Source organism: Arachis ipaensis, chromosome B8, assembly GCF_059453495.1.
Source record: "Arachis ipaensis isolate K30076 ecotype BB chromosome B8, ASM5945349v1, whole genome shotgun sequence".
Classification (NCBI taxonomy): domain Eukaryota; kingdom Viridiplantae; phylum Streptophyta; class Magnoliopsida; order Fabales; family Fabaceae; genus Arachis; species Arachis ipaensis.
The window spans coordinates 95725417-95747289 of NC_142443.1; the positions used below are offsets into that span (position 1 = coordinate 95725417).

Genomic DNA, 21873 nt, shown 5'->3' on the forward strand with positions numbered 1-21873 from the left:
TATGGCATTCAGAGTATCAACTTCAAGAACTCCCTTCTTCATAGGCGTCCCATTACTCACAGGATTCCTTTCAGAAGTGTACATGAACTGGTTATTAGCAACCATGTCAATGAGTTCTTGAGCTTCTGCAGGCGTTTTCTTTAGGTGAATGGATCCACCTGCAGAAGTGTCCAGTGACATCTTTGATAGCTCAGATAAACCATCATAGAATATATCCAGGATGGTCCATTCTGAAAGCATGTCAGAAGGACACTTTTTGGTCAACTGTTTGTATCTTTCCCAAGCTTCATAGAGGGATTCACCTTCTTTCTGTCTGAAGGTTTGAACATCAGCTCTAAGCTTGCTCAGCTTTTGAGGAGGAAAGTACTTGGCTAAGAAAGCCGTGACCAGCTTATCCCAAGAGTTCAGGCTGTCTTTGGGTTGAGAATCCAACCATAATCTAGCTCTGTCTCTTACAGCAAAAGGGAAAAGCATGAGTCTGTAGACTTCAGGATTTACTCCATTAGTCTTAACAGTATCACATATCTGCAAGAACTCAGTTAAGAACTGAAAAGGATCTTCAGATGGAAGTCCATGAAACTTGCAGTTCTGCTGCATCAGAGAAACTAACTGAAGTTTCAGCTCAAAGTTGTTTGCTCCAATGGCAGGAATGGAGATGCTTCTTCCATGTAAATTGGAATTAGGTGCAGTAAAGTCACCAAGCATCTTCCTTATATTATTATTATTTTCGGCTGCCATCTCCTCTTCCTGTTCGAAAATTTCTGAAAGGTTATTTCTGGATTGTTGTAATTTAGCTTCTCTTAATTTTTTTTTCAGAGTCCTTTCAGGTTCTGGATCTGCTTCCACAAGAATGTTCTTATCCTTGCTCCTGCTCATATGACAAAGAAGAAGGCACAGAAAAATAATAATAATAATAGAGATCCTTTATACCACAGTATAGGGATCCCTGTGTGAGTAGAAGAAGAGGGGGAGACAAATAATGTAATATAATAGAAGAAACACAACTGTGAGGAGGCTAGAGATGTGAGATGAGATGTTAGGATATGAATGAATAAATAGAATAAGATGGGAGAGAGGGAATTTTCGAAAATATTTTTGAAAAAGAGTTAGTGATTTTCGAAAATGGTTTTTGAAAAATGTTAGTAATTTTCGAAAATTTTTTTAAAATAAAAAATAAAAATAAAAATAATTAGTTAATTAAAAAGAAATTTTTGAAAAAGAGGGAAGATATTTTCGAAAATTAGAGAGAGAGTGTTAGTTAGGTAGTTTTGAAAAAGTTAAGAAAAAAACAAAAAGTTAGTTAGTTAGTTGAAACAAATTTTGAAAAGATAAGAAGTTAGGAAGTTAGAAAAGATATTTTGAAATCAAATTTTTGAAAAAGATAAGAAGATATTTTTGAAAAGATATGATTGAAATTAGTTTTGAAAAAGATTTGATTTTTAAAATCACAATTAATGACTTGATTCACAAGAAATCATAAGATATGATTCTAGAACTTAAAGTTTGAATCTTTCTTAACAAGCAAGTAACAAACTTGAAATTTTTGAATCAAAACATTAATTGTTATTGTTATTTTCGAAAATTTGGTATAAAAATAAGAAAAAGATTTTTGAAAAATATTTTTGAAAAATTTTCGAAAATAACTAAGAATTTTGAGAAAGATTTGATTTTTGAAAAAGATTTTGAAAAAGATAAGATTTTCAAATTGAAAATTTGATTTGATTCATGAGAAACAACTTGATTTTAAAAATTTTTGAAAAAGTCAACTCAAATTTTCGAATTTAATGAGAGAAAAAGGGAAAGATATTTTTTTTGATTTTTTGAATTTTTATGAAAACATGAAAATTATGCAATGCATGAAATTTTTAGATCAAAACAATGAATGCATGCAAGAATGCTATGAATGTCAAGATGAACACCAAGAACACTATGAAGATCATGATGAACATCAAGAACATATTTTTGAAAAAATTTTTAATGCAAAGAAAACATGCAAGACACCAAACTTAGAATTCTTTAATGCTTACGCACTAAGAATTCAAGAATGCATATGATAAACATGAAAAGACACAAAACAAAAAATCATCAAGATCAAACAAGAAGACTTACCAAGAACAATTTGAAGATCATGAAGAACACCATGAATGCATGAAATTTTCGAAAAATGCAAGATGCACATGCAATTGACACCAAACTTATAACATGACTCAAGACTCAAACAAGAATGCAAAAAAATATTTTTTTTTTGATTTTTATGATTTTCTAATTTTTTTTGGATTTTTATTTTATGTTTTTCGAAAAATAATTTTGAAAAAGAAAATAAGGATTCCAAAATTTTTAATATGAATTCCAGGAATCTTATGCTCTAAAGCTCCAATCAAAGGGTCAGGCATGGCTTAATAGCCAGCCAAGCTTTAGTATGTAACTCAGACATGACACGCCTGACATTCCTTACATTCAACAGCCAATTGGCTAAGAGAGATAAAGAAGCTCTTCTCTTGAGTATAAGAATTGAGACATGGCTTTACAACCAGCCAAGCTTCAACATGCTCCATGAAACACTAGAATTCATTCTTAAAAATTCTGAAAGGAAAATATATTTTTGAAAACATTTTTATTTTAAAAAATTTTTTTTTCGAAAACAAAGGAAGAATTTTTTGAAAGATTTTTGAAAAATTTTTTTGAAAACAAGACAAAAAGAAAATTACCTAATCTGAGCAACAAGATGAACCGTCAGTTGTCCAAACTCGAACAATCCCCGGCAACGGCGCCAAAAACTTGGTGTTGTTGCCGGATCAAACTTGACACTGATGTTACCGGACCAAAAGCTTGCCGAAAACTCAAACAATCCCCGGCAACGGCGCCAAAAACTTGGTGCACAAAATTATGATGTCCAGGCTCGAACAATCCCTGGTAATGGCTCCAAAGCTTGGTGCTTTGATCTTAATTCATAATTGTCACAACTTCGATACAACTAACCAGCAAGTGCACTGGGTCGTCCAAGTAATACCTTACGTGAGTAAGGGTCGAATCCCACGGAGATTGTTGGTATGAAGCAAGCTATGGTCACCTTGCAAATCTCAGTCAGGCAGATATAAAGTGATAATGGAGTTTTCGAAATTTAATAATAGAATAGGGATAGAGATACTTATGTAATTCATTGGTGAGAATTTCAGATAAGAGAATGGAGATGCTTTTCGTTCCTCTGAACCTCTGCTTTCCTGCTGTCTTCATCCAATCAGTCTCACTCCTTTCCATGGCTGGCTTTATGTGATACATCACCACTGTCAATGGCTACTTTCGGTCATCTCACGGGAAAATGATCCAATGCCCTGTCACGGCATGGCTAATCGTCTGGAGGCATCACCCTTGTCAATGGCTTCATCTTATCCTCTCAGTGAATAATATGCTCACGCACCCTGTCACGGCACGGCTATTCATCTGTCGGTTCTCTATCATGCTGGAATAGGATTTACTATCCTTTTGCGTCTGTCACTAACGCCCTGCAATCGCGAGTTAGGAGCTCGTCATAGTCATTCAATCATTGAATCCTACTCGGAATACCACAGACAAGGTTTAGACCTTCCGGATTCTCTTGAATGCCGCCATCATTCTAGCTTACGCCACAAAGATTCTGGTTAGGAGATCTAAGAGATATTCATTCTAGCTTAATTCATGTAGAATAGAAGTGTTTGTCAGGCACGCGTTCATAAGGGAGAAGGATGATGAGCGTCACACATAATCATCACCTTCATCATGTTCTTGGGTGCGAATGGATATCTTAGAAGCGAAATAAGAAGAATTGAATAGAAAACAGTAGTACTTTGCATTAATCTTTGAGGAACAGCAGAGCTCCACACCTTAATCTATGGAGTGTAGAAACTCTACCGTTGAAAATACATAAGTGAAGGTCCAGGCATGGCCGAGATGGCCAGCCCCCTTGATCTAAGAACAATGCGTTCAAAGATGATCCTAAGATCCTAAGATGATCAAAAGATGCCTAATACAATAGTAAGAGGTCCTATTTATAATAAACTAGCTACTAGGGTTTACATGAGTAAGTATTTGATGTATAAATCCACTTCCGGGGCCCACTTGGTGTGTGTTTGGGCTGAGCTTAAGTGTTGCACATGCAGAGGCCATTTGTGGAGTTGAACGCCAGTTTTTGTGCCAGTTTGGGCGTTCAACTCTGGTTTTGGATCCTTTTCTGGCGCTGGACGCCAGATTTGGGTAGAAAGCTGGCGTTGAACGCCAGTTTACGTCGTCTATTCTTGGCCAAAGTATGGACTATTATACATTTCTGGAAAGCCCTGGATGTCTACTTTCCAACGCAATTGAAAGCGCGCCATTTCGAGTTCTGTAGCTCCAAAAAATTCACTTTGAGTGCAGGGAGGTCAGAATCCAACAGCATCAGCAGTCCTTTTTCAACCTCTGAATCTGATTTCTGCTCAAGTCCCTCAATTTCAGCCAGAAAATACCTGAAATCACAAAAAAACACAAAAACTCATAGTAAAGTCCAGAAATGTGAATTTAACACAAAATCTATTAAAAACATCCCTAAAAGTAACTAGATCCTACTAAAAACATACTAAAAACAATGTCAAAAAGCGTATAAATTATCCGCTCATCACCTATTAACTATTTGACACATTGTGTCAACTAATCCTCTGACTACATTCTGGCATGAGAATATCCAATTTTCATTTGGATCGTTTGTGATTGTGCAGGTCATGGAGGAAAGGAATCCTACAGCAAGAGGAGAAAAACTGAGGCATTATGATTTCCAGCCTCCATAATCAAAGAGCAAGATGTCAAGCTAGTGACAATAAAAGAGCGCTTGTTGGGAGGCAACCCAACCGGAAGTAACCATCTTTTCATATCTATTTTAATAAAAAGGCTAATTAGTTTTATCTATATTGCAAGAAGCTAAGTTTGGTGTTGCACACCAAAATAATCTAAGGGAGAATGAAGGATTCTAAGTTTGGTGTTCCACCAAAATCCCATCATAAAACACATTCTCACTTTCTGCATAATGCTGGCTTCAAGCATGTTGGATGAACTAGTTAACTATTCTGCTGTTTCCTAGTTTTCAGTTTTATTGCTTTTGAAAAAAAAAAAAAAAGAAAAAGAGTTTCACACATGGTTAATTCGATGCATGAGAACCATTGGCAAGGTACTAAGTTTGGTGTTCCCACACCAAAGTAAGTTCAAAAGCCCACAAATAAATCATGCAAGCTAACCATTTCTTCTTTCAAGTGCTTGGGGAACAAGCAACTTTCAATATCACTGCAGAGTACCATACAAATATTTGGGAAGATTAAGCATCATCAACCAAAGAGATGAAAGATGAACGAGAAGGCCAGCACTAATGATGATGAGGAGTAAAGCAAGCGAACTCCAAAAGGTTGTATTGTTAAGTGATTATCTTACATCAAACACTGCTATGATTGAGAGTGGTTTAGTTTCCCTGATTATCTGTCTGTTTAGCATGGTTTCTTTTCTGAAATTCAATATGCAAGATGCTTGATCATTTACAACATCATACTCTCCAAAACTTGTTTGCACTCAATGTTCAAAAAAAATTGCATCACATGAAAGTTCTTTGAAAAGAAGGATTGAGGAAATAAACAATTTTGAGGCAAGCAAAAGATTAGGAGAAGTGGTGGTTCTAGTTGTATGAATATGTATTGAGGTTGCATGCTTGTGAAAACTTGCATGGGAGCTCATAGGTAGGACATGAAGTTCAAAGAAGTATTGTAGAGATTCTCAAAAATCTATTGATCCAAGAAGCAACAAACAAAACAAAAGAAAGAAAAGAAAATACAAAGACAAAAAGAACATGGCCCAAGGCTCTGAGCATCAATTACTAGGCAGAAAAGAAAGAAGAAACAATGACTCAAAGAGTTGTTAGCCTAGTAAAATGCTTGTGGTTGAGTTGTGTCAAAGAAAGAGGCTTGAGCAAGTAAATCCTTAGGGGTGCTTCAACACCTAATACCTTAAAACCAACTGGTTTAGGAGTATTGATTGAAAGCTTATCGAAAGAGCGGCTTTGAGACATGACACTTAGAGTCAAGGCCAAAGCAAAGAAACTATAAGCTGCTTCAAGGTGACTACATATAAAGAGATCTCCATGATACCATTTGGATGAAAATCCTAAGACCTAAGACTCCCAATATGTGAGGACTAGTAAGCACTGAAGCCCTTGCATGAGCATATGATTTAGAATTTACCCCACTGTTACTTGATCACTTCACTCACAGGACCTGACAAGTTGTTCTTCAATCCATCTTAAATAAAAGAACCATTGAGCATAAATCATTTCTTGCTTGAGGACAAGCAAGCATTAAGTTTGGTGTTGTGATGACAAGTCATCTTAGCCTAGTTTCACTAGCCTTTTTCTTTTGTTTTCAATTGAATTATGCACTTTCTTGAGCCATAAGCAAGCCAATTGAGTAGATTTTCATGCTTCCTTTGATTTAATCAACCATGTATAAATTCATGCAATTTCATGAGGTTTTATGCTATAATTGTCACATATTATGAAAGAATGAATATCTCATGATTTTGAGCATAGCTTTGATGTGTTTGGTTGATTAATGATAAGTGAAGAAAGCTTGGAGAAAGGTTGAAGCAAGAAGGAATGGTTAGGAGGAAGAGAGGACAAAAAGTTTGAGCAAAAGTTTGCCTCAAACTTTTTATCAACCTTTTGGAATAAGTGAAAATGAACCAGGGAGCAAAAAGCTGGACCAAAAGTTTGCCTCAAACTTTTGTGCAAACTTTTGGGCAAAAATTTGGAGCAAAAGTTTGCCTCAAACTTTTGTGCAAACTTTTGGGCAAAAGTTTGAGCTAAAGTTTGAGGCAAACTTTTGCTCAAACTTTTTGTCCTCTCTTCCTCCTAACCATTCCTTCTTGCTTCAACCTTTCTCCAAGCTTTCTTCACCTATCATTAATCAACCAAACACATCAAAGCTATGCTCAAAATCATGAGATATTCATTCTTTCATAATATGTGACAATTATAGCATAAAACCTCATGAAATAGCATGAATTCATACGTGGTTGGTTAAATCAAAGGAAACATGAAAATCTACCCAATTGGCTTGCTTATGGCTCAAGAAAGTGCATAATTCAATTGAAAACAAAAGAAAAAGGCTAGTGAAACTAGGCTAAGATGACTTGTCATCACAACACCAAACTTAAAGCTTGCTTGTCCCCAAGCAAGAAATGAATTTTGAGAAGAAAGAATGAAATGGAAGAGGATGTTCATGCTAGTAGAGTGTTATTGATAGTTCATGGGGTTTTATGTGGATATGTACACACTCACCTCTTATTGACTCTTAAGTCTAGAAAGTCTCCTTCAAGCTTCAAGTAACATACTGCTATGACCTCTCATTATTTCTTTATCCTTGGCTATTATTTTGTTCATAAGCTTTATTTAAGTGTCATGTGTAGCAAGTTCATTTTCTTTTCTTTATACTTGACACATTATTCACTATAGACACTTGGCTCACATTCCTTCTTAAAACATTGATGCCCAGCACCTCTTTGGGCTACTAAATGCCTTGTAGTTAGGTTGCTCTTGATAGTGGACTTTCAGCTGATGATCCCGGGTTAGTTAACCCAAGTCACCGAGTGTTGATGTACTCCAAAGAGCTTAGTAGTCCAAGCAGATCCTAATACAAAGACACCACAGGCATATATTCTAAGGTTCAAGCTATTGGTGTCCAACTTTGTTTCTTTTTGTTTTCTTTTGTTCTGCCACTCTTTGGCTATTTCTTTTTCTCCCCTTTTTTCTTTCTTTTTGTTTTTCTTTCTAACCAAGGATTTTTATTTGATTGAGATTCATAGACAGTAAGCCACTTTATACTTAGAAGGAAACATCCTAGTTCTTTTATTTACTAAAAGTGAGCTATTATACAATCATACACACACACCACCACTTACTTTTATTGTACTTCTATCTAATAGAGAACTATCTCACTTCACATTCAAACATTTCTTTTATTGAATTGAAAATGCAGGGGACAAAGCATGCTTTTTGTCAAGTGAAAGTAAACACACAAGCACACACATAGGCTAGCTTACTTATTTTAAAAGTGATTCTACTTGTACTAGATGAACACTTTAGCAAGACACAAGTCAAAGCATTTTTCAACAGTAAGAGTTAAGTGTAGATACAACCTATTGGTTTGCAGTTCCTTTGTCCTTCCTTCTGTTGTGCCCTTTTGAGTTATGATGCATGGTGTCTTCAAATGGTAGTGAGTTCCCTGCACAATTCTCGAAAGTTGCTTGCTTCTCAAGCCCTTAGGTGACTGGTTAGTATGTATGAATTGAGTGTGGCTTTTGGGTTTGATTTGGTGTGGGAACACCAAACTTAATTTCTTGCCACTTCCTCTGATGCCACAGGTTGACTATATGTAAAATCTTGTTTCCTTACTAAAGGTTATGGAATTAAAACTAGAAATCAGTTAAGTAAGTGAATAACCTGTTTGATTGCTTAGAGCTAGTATTGTGCAGGAGGTGAGAATGTGCTTTTAAATGAGTTTTTGGTGGAACACCAAACTTAGAATCCTTCATTCTCCCTTAAATTGTTTTGGTGTGCAACACCAAACTTAGCTCCTTGCAATGCATACCAATTATTCAACATTTTTATTGAAAAGGCTATGAAAAGAAAATTACCTCAGGTTAGGTTGCCTCCCAACAAGCACTTCTTTATTGTCATTAGCTTGACATTGGAGCTTTCTTTTATGGTGGTTGAGGATTGTAGTGCCTCAACTTGTTTCCCCTGACTGTGATCCTCCTCTTTGTTCTCTGGTGTTCAATTTCAGCATGTTCCAACGAGAGTATGTTGCTGACAGTGTAATAGTCATCAGTCTGTTGGCTTGCTCCCAGTTGTTGATATATCAATTGCACTTTGTCACCTTTGAAAATCCCCTCTGTTGGAATCTTCCTGTTCTTCCAACCCCTTTTTGTTTTGTTTCTGCGTTTCATCCCTTTTTTTGTTGATCTTTCTTTTCTGGCTGTAGGCTTACCTTGGGGATCTCTCTCTTCAGTGGCTAATACTCCAATATCCCCTTGGACTTTTTCATCCTTCTGCACAATCTTCTGCCTTGGGATGTTGTTGTGAATCACCTTGTCAATTTCCATGTAGTCCCTCCTCTCATTACTAAACTGGGCTTCTGGTAATACCTTCAAAGTGACACTCTTATCATGCATCCGGAGAGTTAGTTCTCCTTGCTCTATGTCTATAATAGCTCTAGCAGTGGGCAAGAATGGCCTTCCCAGTATAATAGAGTCGCCATCATCCCCATCTGAATCTAGAACCACAAAATCTGCAGGGTATATGAAATTGTCCACCTTAACCAGAAGGTTTTCAATCATACCCCTGGGGTATACAGTTGACTTATCTACTAGCTCTAGAGATATCCGTACCGGTTTAACTTCCTCTATACGCAGCTTTTTCACCAAGGAGGATGGTATTAAGTTAATACTTGCTCCTAGATCGCACATTGCTTTAGTGATGGTTAATTCCCCAATGGTGCAAGGCAGCAAGAAGCTCCCTGGGTCCTCAAGCTTCGGAGGAAGCCCTTTTTGAATCAAGGCCCTGCATTCCTCAGTAAGCAGTATGGTTTCTTTCTCATCCCAACTTCTTTTCTTGTTGATAAGCTCCTTCAAAAACTTGGCATACAGAGGCATTTGCTCAAGTGCTTCAGCCAAGGGAATATTGATTTCCAGCTTTTTGAAAGTCTCAAGGAACTTATGAAAATGTTAGTCCTTTGTTTCTTTGTTGAACCTCTGGGGATATGGCAGTGGAGGTGTGATGCTCTTTCCTATTTGCTGCTGTTCCTGAGTTACTTCTTTTGAACCGTGTGGTTGGTTGTCCTTATCTTTGAGTTTCTCAATGCTCTTGTTTGGCATCACAACTTGATCCTTGGTTTCATCTGCCTTTGTTTGCTCCTCATCTTCTATTGGCCTTTTGCTGCTCTCTGATTGCTTCTTTGTAGTGTCATTATTGCTCATCAATGTTCTCCCACTCCTTAATTGTATTTCCTTGCATTCTTCCTTAGGATTTGGAATTGTGTCACTCGGCAGAGAGCTTGAAGGTCTCTCACTAGAGATCTGCTTGGAGATTTGCCCCATCTGCCTCTCTAGGCTCTTTATGGAGGCTTCATGGTTCTTGGTTGTCATTTCCTGGTGTTTCAACATTTTATCCATCAAGGTCTCCAAGTTAGTGAGTCTTTGAGATTCAGGTGATACTTGAGGTGGGTTATGAGATGTGGGTGGTGGATGGTAGGCATTTTGGTTGGTGGGTTGGTTATTGGATTGGTACTGGTTGGGGTTGGGGTAATTGTTTTGAGGTTTTCTGTAGGGGTTCTGGTTAGTTTGCTGCTGGTTGTGGTTTTGGTTGCTTCTTGGGTTGTTTTGGTTCGAGTTCCTCTACCATGGTTGTTGGTTTTGGGTGTGATTATCTCCCCATCTGAGGTTTGGGTGGTTCTTCCAGGATGGATTGTATGTATCACCATACACTTCATTTGGTCCTTGGTTGTGCATATACTGCACTTGCTCTTGTTGTTGTTCTTCTTGAGTTTCTTCATTTTGCCCCCATGTGGATGATGGTTGGCTTGTGTTAACTGCTGCAACTTGGAGGCTATCAATCCTCTTGGCCATTTGCTCAAATTGTTGTTGAATTTGCTGCTGCATCATCTTGTTTTGAGCTAAGATTGAGTCCACTCCTTCTAGCTCCATTACTCCTCTCCTTTGTGATGGTTGGCGATTTCTTTGGTGAGCAAAGAAGTATTGATTGTTGGCCACCATGTCAATAAGATTTTGAGCTTCTTCTGCTATTTTCATCAGTTGCAATGATCCTCCAGCTGAGTGGTCAAGTGATTCTTGAGCCTTTAGAGTGAGTCCTTCATAGAAGTTCTGTAGCTTGTCCCACTCAGTGAACATTTCTGGTGGACATTTCCTCAGCAGAGCCTTGTATCTCTCCCATGCTTCATACAGATTTTCAGCATCCAATTGTGTGAATGTTTGCACCTCAGTTTTCAGCCTGATGACTCTTTGAGGTGGATAGAATTTAGCTAGAAATTTAGTCACCAAATCATCCCAGCTAGTGATGCTTCCTTGAGGAAAAGTTTCAAGCCACTGTGCGGCCTTGTCCCTTAATGAGAACGGGAATAGCAGAAGCTTGTAGGTCTCAGGATTCACGCCATTGGACTTGACAGTGTCACAAATCCTTAAGAAGGTAGATAGATGTTGATTTGGATCCTCCAATGGTCCTCCCCCAAACGAGCAGTTGTTTTGGACCAATGTAATGAGTTGTGGCTTTAATTCAAAGTTGTTTGCATTGACATTAGGGGTGAGAATGCTGCTTCCATAATGCCTAGCATTTGAAAAGGTATAGGAGGCCAAAACTCTCCTCTAGGGTGGGTTGTTGTTGTTATTGTCTGCTCCACCAGGTGGATTGGTTGAATGTTCCTCCATATCTTGGAATTCTTCTTCTGATTCCTCTTCTCCAACAATATTTTTCCCTCTTTCAGCTCTTCTTAACCTCCTGAGAGTTCTTTCGTCTTGTTCATGAAAAGTGGGTGTGGTTCTTCTTGTACCTGACATACACGCAGAACATAAGAAACACACAAACCAGTGACACTTCAATCTACTGCTAGAATGAAGTTTTAGTTAGCTTAAGCAAAAATTCAAACAGTTAGTGGGTTAGTCAAAATTAGAGAAAAATAAAGAAAAAGTGCTTGATCTAGATCACCACCTCACTTAATCATTGTCAATCTAATCAATCCCCGGCAACGGCGCCAAAAACTTGATGAGTATTTTTGTGGAAAAACGAATTTCTCCAAAACACCCAAAACTAACCGGCAAGTGCACCGGGTCGCATCAAGTAATAATAACTCACGGGAGTGAGGTCGATCCCACAGGGATTGAAGGATTGAGCAATTTTAGTTTAGTGGTTGATTTAGTCAAGCGAATCAAGATTTGGTTGAGAGATTTGTGATTTGCAGAATTTAAATTGCATAGAAAGTAAAGGGAATGGGTAATTGGCATGAAATTAAAGAGAACTGAAATTTAAAGTGCTGAATCTTAAAGAACAAGAAATTAAATGGCAGAAACTTAGAACACAAGAAATGTAAATTGCAGAATCTTAAAGTGCAAGAAATGTAAATGGCTTGAATTGTAAAGGGAATTGGGAATTGGATTTGCAGAATTTAAACAAGGAAAAGTAAATTGCAACAAACAGAGAAGTAAAGGGTGACTTGAATCGAACCGGATCTTAAAACAGAAATGTGAATGAGATTGAAAAACATTCAACAGAGGATGTAAAATTGGAATTCACATCTCAGGACTCAAGAGACTAGATAACCAAGTCTAGATCTCAATGCCTTCCTAGATCCAACAAGAGTAATTGCAAAGGAAATGTAAATTGCAGAGAAAGTAGATGAGAGAGCAAGTAACAGAAACTGAAATTCAATTAAGCAGAGAATTAAACAAGATCCCAAGGTGAGATTGAAAAAGAAGTTATTCAATTCTCCACCCAAGATCCGAAGCAAGAAAATTAAAGAGTGCTGGGCAAGAACAAGGAAGAAGAGAGATCAATTCTCCTCCCCAATTCTCTTGAATTAAAATAACAATGCTAGAATGTAAAATGAGCTCTCTGCTGCAAGTATTGAAAAATTCTAAAAAGGAAGCTCTCCGAAAAACTTAAATCCCATGCTATTTATACACTTTCTTCAAATGGTCCTCAAGCCTTCAATTGGGCCTTTGCTCTTGATGGAATTGGGTTGATAGAGGCCTTGGTTGATTGCTCTTGGAGTTTGGAGAAGAACCGAATTGAACTGGGTTTGAAATCATGAATGCTTGAGTAAAAGTTTGAGTAAAAGTTTGAGGCAAACTTTTACTCCAACTTTTCACATCAGCCACCATCTTTTACTGATATCAACGTTGGGGCAAAAGTTTGGGGTCAAACTTTTGCTCCAACGTTGGCCTCCCCTTGCACACTCATGGCGCCAACGTTAGCCAAAAAGTTAGAGGCTAACGTTGGCTCAAACTTTTGCTCTCCAGGGTGTGTTGTTCATGCGCCAACGTTTGCCAAAAGGTTAGGGGCTAACGTTGGCGCAAACTTTTGCTCTCCAGGGTGTTGATTTGTGATGCCAAAAGTTTGCCAAAAAGTTTGAGGCTAACTTTTGCTCCAGCTTTTTGCCCAAAAGTTTGCACAAAAGTTTGAGGCAAACTTTTGGTCCAGCTTTTTGCTCCCTGGTTCATTTTCACTTATTCCAAAAGTTTGAGCTAAAGTTTGAGGCAAACTTTTGCTCAAACTTTTTGTCCTCTCTTCCTTCTAACCATTCCTTCTTTCTTCAACCTTTCTCCAAGCTTTCTTCACCTATCATTAATCAACCAAACACATCAAAGCTATGCTCAAAATCATGAGATATTCATTCTTTCATAATATGTGACAATTATAGCATAAAACCTCATGAAATAGCATGAATTCATACATGGTTGATTAAATCAAAGGAAACATGAAAATCTACCCAATTGGCTTGCTTATGGCTCAAGAAAGTGCATAATTCAATTGAAAACAAAAGAAAAAGGCTAGTGAAACTAGGCTAAGATGACTTGTCATCACAACACCAAACTTAAAGCTTGCTTGTCCCCAAGCTAGAAATGATTTATGCTCAAAGGTCCTTTCAATTAAGACGGATTGAAGAACAACTTGTAAAGTCCTGTAAGTGAAGTGATTAAGTAACAGTGGGGTGAACTCTAAATCATATGCTCATGCAAGGGCTTCAGTGCTCACTAGTCCTCACATATTGGGAGTCTTAGGTCTTAGGATTTTCATCCAAATGGTATCATAGAGATCTCTTTATATGTAATCTCCTTGAAGCAGCTTATAGTTTCTTTGCTTTGGCCTTGACTCTAAGTGTCATGTCTCAAAGTGGCTCTTTAGATAAGCTTTCAATCAATACTCCTAAACCAGTTGGTTTTAAGGTATTAGGTGTTAAAGCACCCCTAAGGATTTATTTGCTCAAGCCTCTTTCCTTGACACAACTCAACCACAAGCATTTACTAGGCTAACAACTCTTTGAGTTTTGTTTCTTCTTTCTTTTTCTGCCTTGTAATTGATGCTCAGAGCCTTGGGCCATGTTCTTTTTGTTTTTGTATTTTCTTTTCTTTCTTTTGTTTTGTTTGCTGCTTCTTGGATCAATAGATTTTTGAGAATCTCCACAATACTTCTTTGTACTTCATGTCCTGCCTATGAGCTCCCATGCAAGTTTTCACAAGCATGCATCCTCAATACATGATCATACAACTAGAACCACCACTTCTCTTAATCTTTTGCTTTCCTCAAAATTGTTTAATTCCTCAATCCTTCTTTTCAAAGAACTTTCATTTGATGCAATTTTTGAACATTGAGTGCAAACAAGTTTTGAAGAGAAAAATGTTGTGAATGATCAAGCATCTTGCTTATTGAATTGCAGAAAAACTATACTAGACAGAAGGATAGATAAGGATATGATATTACTTTCAATCATAGCAGTGTTTGATGTAAAACAATTACTTAACAATACAACCTTTTGGAATCTACTTGCTGTCCTCCTCCTCATCATCCTCATTGCTGGTTTTAGCATTCCTCTTTCATTTCTTTGGGTGATGATGCTTAATCCTTCCAAAAGCTTGTATGACACTCTGTAATGATATTGAAAGTTGCTTGTTCCCAAAGCACTTGAAAAATGGTTAGCATGCATGATTTATTTGTGGGCCTTTGTACTTACTTTGGTATGGGAACACCAAACTTAGTACCTTGCCAATGGTTCTTGTGCATCGAATTAACCATGTGTGAAACTCTTTTTCTTTTTTTTTTTTCTTTTTTCAAAAGCAATAAAACTGAAAACTACGAAACAGCAGAACAGTTAACTAGTTTATCTAACATGTTTGAAGCTAGCATTATGCAGAAAGTGAGAATGTGTGTTTATGATGGGATTTTGGTGGAACACCAAACTTAGAATTCTTCATTCTCCCTTATATTGTTTTGGTGTGCAACACCAAACTTAGCTTCTTGCAATATAGATAAAACTAATTAACCTTTTTATTGAAATAGCTATGAAAAGAAAACTACCTCAGGTTGGGTTGCCTCCCAACAAGCGCTCTTTTATTGTCACTAGCTTGACATCCTTCATTTTGTGCTCATGGAAGTTGAGGCTTCTGTTGCCTTAGGTTTCCTCCTCTTGCTATGGGCTTCCTTCCCTCTGTTTCTCTTTCCATAGCCTTCTTACTTTCCTCCATGACTCCCTTCACTTTCAATCCAGCATCCTTTTCATGGCTCTTTGGGTTCAGAGTCTGATGCGCATAAACTTGTTATGCCACGATTTAGGAAATTGCACGATCGGCAAAATTCCTTCCGGCAAGTGCACCGGTTATCGTCAAGTAAAAACTCACAATAGAGTGAGGTCGAATCCCACAAGGATTGGTTGAGTGAGCAATTCGGATTAGAAGTGTGTTCTAGTTGAGCGGAATCAAGATTTAGATGAGAATTGCGGAATGTAAAATTGGCGGGAAACGTAAATGACAAGAAATTGAAATGGCGGAATCTTAAATTGCATGAATTAAAGAGCAGAAGCTAAATTGCTGAAATTAAAAGGGAATGGGGGTGATTGCATGAATTGAGTTGCAGAATGTAAAGAGAAAGTGGAAATCAGAAATGGAAATTCATTGGGTTATAGGAGATATTGAGATCTCCGAATCAAAACATGTTTATCTCTTCCTCAACCAATGCGTTCATTGAATTTTGCTTGGCAATCTTATATGATTGGATCCCAATCCCTTGGCTCACCAATTCTCTCTAAAAACAAACAAATTCCCAATCCCTTGGTTTAAATGTTCATAAGAAGAGATGATGCTCGATCACTGATTATACCACACAGTTTCATGAACCACAATTTGGTAGGATTACATGTCACAATATCCATCCAAACCCCAATCCAATTCACTGTGAGAAAGCTTCTCTAGCATGAATCCTCCATTCCTTTCCCAAGGTTCCGAAGGATTCCAATTATGGGTAGTTTCTTTCCCAAGACAACTACCCAATGGAATTAGATCGAGAAGCTTTCTAACAAAATTCAAGAGAAAAGATTGAAGAAGAAGATAAACTATTATTGATTCATTGAATTACAATAGAGCTCCCTAACCCAATGAAAGGGGGTTTAGTGAGTCATAGCTCTGAATTCAATTACAAGATATGAAAACTAGCTAAATGAAAAGGTCAAAGTCCTCCCTAACTTAAATTCTATCCTATTTATACACTTTCTATATTGAGCTTCTGTTGTGTTTCTTGGGCTTTGAGGCCTCTCCCTGCTTTCCTTTTGCCTTGGGTTTATGATCCATAATCTTGATGAGGCTGTTGATCCAAATTCTGTAATATTCATTGAGCCAACTTAGTGATAATCAAATAAAGACACATGACTCAATAAATTGAAATTTCAGACTCATCAATCCTTCAGGCCCAATCCCATAAACCATGATATTCAATTGGGTTTCATACCAGAGTAAGTTTAAGTTAATGTTTGTGTTCAAATACTAACTTAAACCGCAATATTTTTGGCCAAGAAACCTTTTCCAAGAGTGGCGTTTAAGTTGCAGTTTAAGCTTAAACTGCAGCTTAAACGCCAGACACTTCCAGTGATGCCTTTTGTGGGAGCACGTTTAAGCTTCAGTTTAAGGTTAAACTGAAGCTTAAACGTGGAAATGGAAGAAGGCAGCCCTGGAGGGTAACTTAGTCGAACACGTTTAAGCTTCAGTTTAAGGTTAAACTGAAGCTTAAACGTGGAGATAGGATAGGCAGCCCTGGAGGTCGAACACGTTTAAGCTCCAGTTTAAGGTTAAACTGGAGCTTAAACGTGGAAATAGAGAAAGCCATCCTGGAGGTCGAACACGTTTAAGCTCCAGTTTAAGGTTAAACTGGAGCTTAAACGTGGAAGCTGAGAAAGGTAGCCCTGGAGGTGTCGAACACGTTTAAGCTCCAGTTTAAGGTTAAACTGGAGCTTAAACGTGGAAATGGAGAAAGCAACCCTGGAGGAGAAAACTTGGTCGAACACGTTTAAGCTCCAGTTTAAGGTTGAACTGGAGCTTAAACGTGGAATTGGCTCCCTGGTGCATTTCCCATTTCTGGCGTTTAACCTCCAGTTTAAGGTTAAACTGGAGGTTAAATGTGGAAATGCTTCCTGAGTGGAATTCTCATTCTGGCGTTTAACCTCCAGTTTAAGGTTAAACTAGAGGTTAAACGTGGAAATGCTTCTTTGGTGAGACTTTCATTCTGGCGTTTAACCTCCAGTTTAAGGTTAAACTGGAGGTTAAACTTCAGTTTCAGCATTTCTTAGCCTTCATGATTCTGGCGTTTAAGCTCCAGTTTAAGCTTAAACTGGAACTTAAACTCCACATGTGATATTCAAGCTTCCTTTATTGATTTTGTTGCTTCCTTGCCTAGCCTCTTCTTTCCTGAAATCATCCAAACAATTGCATCAAAGTCTTGCAAAATTTCATGAGAATTCTTCCATTCATAGCATTCAAGTAATATAACTAAAACTCATGGAATTTGCATCAAAATCATACTGTTTGGATGGTTCATTGTTTTGTTATTCATTTAACCATTCTTGGTTACTTTAAGCTCAAGAAAATGCATAAAACAACTAAAACTAACAGAAAAATGCTAGTGAAACTAGCCTAAGATGCCTTGGCATCACAACACCAAACTTAATACTTGCTTGTCCCTAAGCAAGTCCTGAGTTATTTGAGAAGAAAGTATGAAACAGAAAGCAATTACATTGGCTATATTAGCAAGCATTTGAAGTTCATCAGAAGGGTTTTATGCAGAAAGTTGCAGCATCACTTTTTCATTCTTATCAGGTAAGATTATCACTTTTTCATTGCATCCATCAAACACTGCTATGGCCTCTTGTTATTCTTATGTCCTTGGCACTTTTCTCTTCTTTGTTTTTCTTTTCTTTTTCTTAGAGCTCCTTTGCTCCTTGTTTGCTTAGTGTCATGTGTTGCACAAGCCTTTGGCATTTTCTTTTTCTTATCAGTGCACTACACATATCCACTTTAGGCATTTTAGTTCACATTTCTTCTTGAGACATTGGTGCCCAGCACCTCTTTGTGTGACTAAATGTTTTGTATTTAGGTTGCTCTTGATAATGGACTTTTGGTTGATAATCCCGGGTTAGTTAACCCAAGTTACCAAGTATTGAAACACTCCTCAGAACCTATTCATCCAAGCATATCCTTAATACATAAACACCACAGGCATTTGTCTCAGAAGTTCAAACCATTGGTGCCTAGCTTATTTTCTCAATTTTTTTTTTGCTTTTTGGTTGCCCTTTTTCAGTGGCTTTTTCTTCTTCTTTTTCTTTCTTTTTCATGGCCAAAGACATTTATTCATCAAGATCCATAGACAGTTTTCAATTTCTACACAAAAAATGATAATTCTACACTCTATTTCCAGTGATCTGACTTAAACAATCAAGCATGCATACCACCACTTAATTCTACTTGATTTGTCACTAATTGAGCCAAGTTACTTTTGTTCAAACTTTTCTTTTATTTTTGGAAACAGAACAAGCATGGCAAGCATTTGTTTAAGAAGGTGAAGTTATATCCAAACATCTAGGCATTCACTTTATTCAAAGCAATAAACAGACAAACATACTAGTAACTTCACATTCCAGAAAGATTCAACAATTACAGTTTAAACCAGAACAAGCATGCTTTTGTTTGCCCTTTTTAAAGAATTGTCAAGGAACAACACCACCTTGTGAAATTTCTTGTTTTCTCTTTGTTGCCAGGAAACAATTTGATTTCTCCTTCTTCTCCTAATTGTTGCTTCATGCTTTAAGATCCTTGTTTCCTTTCCTGCAAAGAGTGATGAAGTTGCTTGCTTCTCAAGCACTTGAGTGGTTAGCTCAACTATGTGTGGGTAAGTCTCTGAGTCTTAAGTTGGTGTGTGAACACCAAACTTAGTCTCCCACTTACTTCTCTGTTCTTTGAATCCTTGAATTCTCTTTGGAATGAAGTTGCTGCTAAGGGTTTTAAGCATTTTTGTGACTGCTTAGAATGCTTGTTCCTTTCATATAATTCAAAGGTTGTTGTGTACAGTTGATCTTTATGGTGGAACACCAAACTTAGAGTCACACATTCCCCTTTGAATTATTGATCCACGAATTCATTGTTTGGTGTGAAACACCAAACTTAATTCTTTGCAATGCACAGAAACTACTTCACCCTTTTTATTGAAACAAATAAAAGAAACAGCAAAAGGGTATTACCTCAGGTTGGGTTGCCTCCCAACAAGCGCTTCTTTAACGTCATTAGCTTGACGGTTGTCCTTTGTTAGGGTGGATTGTAGTGCTTGACGTCTTCTCCCCTCACTATGAAAACGTCCCCACTTGATCCCTTCATGACCTCTAAATGTTCCATAGAAAGAACTTTCCTGATTGTGAACACTTGAGGGAGCTGGGAAGGAATGGTTTTGAGGCCAGGTGGGATTGGCAGATAATGACTTGATATCACTTTATCTCCCGGAGAAAAACCTTCAGTGGGAATTTTCTTGTTTCTCCACCCTCTTGGCAATTTCTTTACAATTCTTCCCTTTCTCTTGAGGATTTCTTCATTGACCCTTATGCTAGGAGGATCCTTTTGATCTGTTTCTATTGATTCTTGTGGCTTTAACTCTTGCAATTCTTGTTTGCTTTCCAAGGATTGTTTCAGAGTTTCAGCTGCTGGATTGCTTTCCTCCAAACACAGATGGCTACTATCATCCTTAGGCTTTTCAGGTTCTGGTTCAGGCTCAGATGCAGGTTTGAAAACATTGAAAATGAGCTGTTCATCATGTATTCTCAGAATTAGCTCTCCTTGTTCTACATCTATGAGCGCTCTAGTAGTGGCTAGAAATGGCCTGCCCAGAATGATAGGGTGTAAGTAGCTTTCCTCCATGTCCAAAATGACAAAGTCTGTGGGGAAGTAATAATCTCCCACTTTCACCAGCACATTCTCAACTACCCCTTCAGCTTGCTTCTGAGTTTTGTCAGCCAGTTGTATGATTACATCAGTGGATCTCACCTCATTCAGTTGTAGCCTCTTCATAAGAGTTAGAGGCATCACATTTATGCTAGCTCCTAGATCACAGAATCCTCTGTCAATTTTTGTTTCCCCTATGATGCAAGGGATATGAAAACTTCCTGGGTCTGTTTTCTTAGAGACTGTGTCCTTCTTGATGAGGGCACTGCATTCTTTGTTCATTGTTACCGTTTGTCCTCCCTTCAAAACTCTTTTCTTGCTCAACAATTCCTTTAAATACTTGATATGTGTAGGCATTTGATGGAGAATCTCAAGAAAGGGAATATTGATATGGAGAGACTTAAATGTCTCTAAAAACCTTGAATAGGTTTTCCCTTTTTCACCTCCTCCTAACCTCTGAGGAAATGGTGCTTTTGGTTGGTATGTTTCCATCGTGCCTTTTTGCAGTTCCTTGGCTTGCTCAGTTTCACTTTCCTGCTTAGCTTCCTCCACACCTTCCTTCAAGATTTCTGGCTCCTGTTCTGAGGATCTGATTCCTTCTTCTTCTGAGACTTCTTTTAATATGGTGATGGCCTTGCATTCTTCCCATCTCACTCCCTTTTGTTCCCCTTTAGGATTCTTTTCTGTGTCACTAGGGAACACTGCAGTTGATTTGGGGGCCTGTTGAGATAGCTCTCCTACTTGAGACTCCATCCTCTTGAGTTTTTCACCATGGTTTCTTAAGGTAGATCTCACATCATCCCTGAAGCTTTTCAACTCAATTATGTCCTGACCCATGTGTGCCAGCATTCCTTCTATCCTGTTCAATTGATCTTGAAATTGTTGGTTCGGGTTAGGTTGGGCAGGTTGATTATTTTGGCCATGATATGGTGGTTGAGAGTAAGTGTTTTGTGTGGCTTGGTATGATCTTTGGTTAGATTTTTGGTATGTGGAATCATTATGTTGGTTGTGGTTGTAAGGTTTGTGGTTTTGTGGTTGGGTTTGTTGGTTTCCCCACCCAAAGTTTGGGTGGTTTTTCCATCCTGGGTTGTAAGTATTGGAATGTGGATCATATGATTGCCTTTGTTGGTTTCCCACATAGTTGGCCTCTTCCCGATCACCTCCTTCAGTGTTTTCTTCCTCTTGATCTTGTGTGTGTATTGCCGCCACTTGTTTTGTTTCTAATTTCCTGGTGAGCTCTGCTAGTTGCTTGGCAAACACCTTGTTTTGGGCTAGAATTGTATCAACATGGTTCAGCTCCATGACTCCCTTAGTGTTGTGTCTCTCTGATGCATAGTAGTACTCATTCTCAGCCACTGTCTCAATCACTTCAATGGCTTCTTCCACAGTCTTTTTCCTGTTCAATGAACCTCCTGATGAATGGTCTACAGCCTTCCTTGATTCATAAGACAGTCCATCATAGAAAATATGCAATTGCACCCAGTCATGGAACATGTCTGGTGGGCATTTCCTTGTCAAATCCTTGAATCTCTCCCATGCCTCGTAGAGAGTTTCACCATCTTGTTGTCTAAAAGTCTGAACCTCAGATCGAAGCCTATTGACCTTTTGTGGGGGGTAGAAACGTGCCAAAAACTTGCTTTCCACCTCGTCCCATGTTGTTAGGCTCCCCCTTGGGAATGATTCCAGCCACTTAGCTGCCTTGTCCCTAAGTGAAAATGGGAACAAAAGCAATTTATAGGCATCTTCCTGGACTCCATTGGACTTCACAGTGTCGCAAATTCTCAGAAATTTTGTGAGATGTTGGTTTGGGTCTTCATTAGCACTTCCACCAAATGAACAATGATTCTCCACAAG

The 21873-nt window shown here is 38.0% G+C and overlaps 2 non-coding genes across 2 annotated transcripts; both read left to right on the plus strand.

Annotated features, from left to right (window-relative positions):
• Positions 1-234: 234 nt before the first annotated feature.
• LOC148548907 (small nucleolar RNA R71) lies at positions 235-342 on the plus strand. The gene has a single exon (XR_015897461.1). It is a non-coding gene; the product is annotated as a small nucleolar RNA R71 (small nucleolar RNA).
• Positions 343-21511: 21169 nt separating this feature from the next.
• LOC148548908 (small nucleolar RNA R71) lies at positions 21512-21615 on the plus strand. The gene has a single exon (XR_015898422.1). It is a non-coding gene; the product is annotated as a small nucleolar RNA R71 (small nucleolar RNA).
• The last annotated feature ends 258 nt before the right edge of the window (positions 21616-21873 follow it).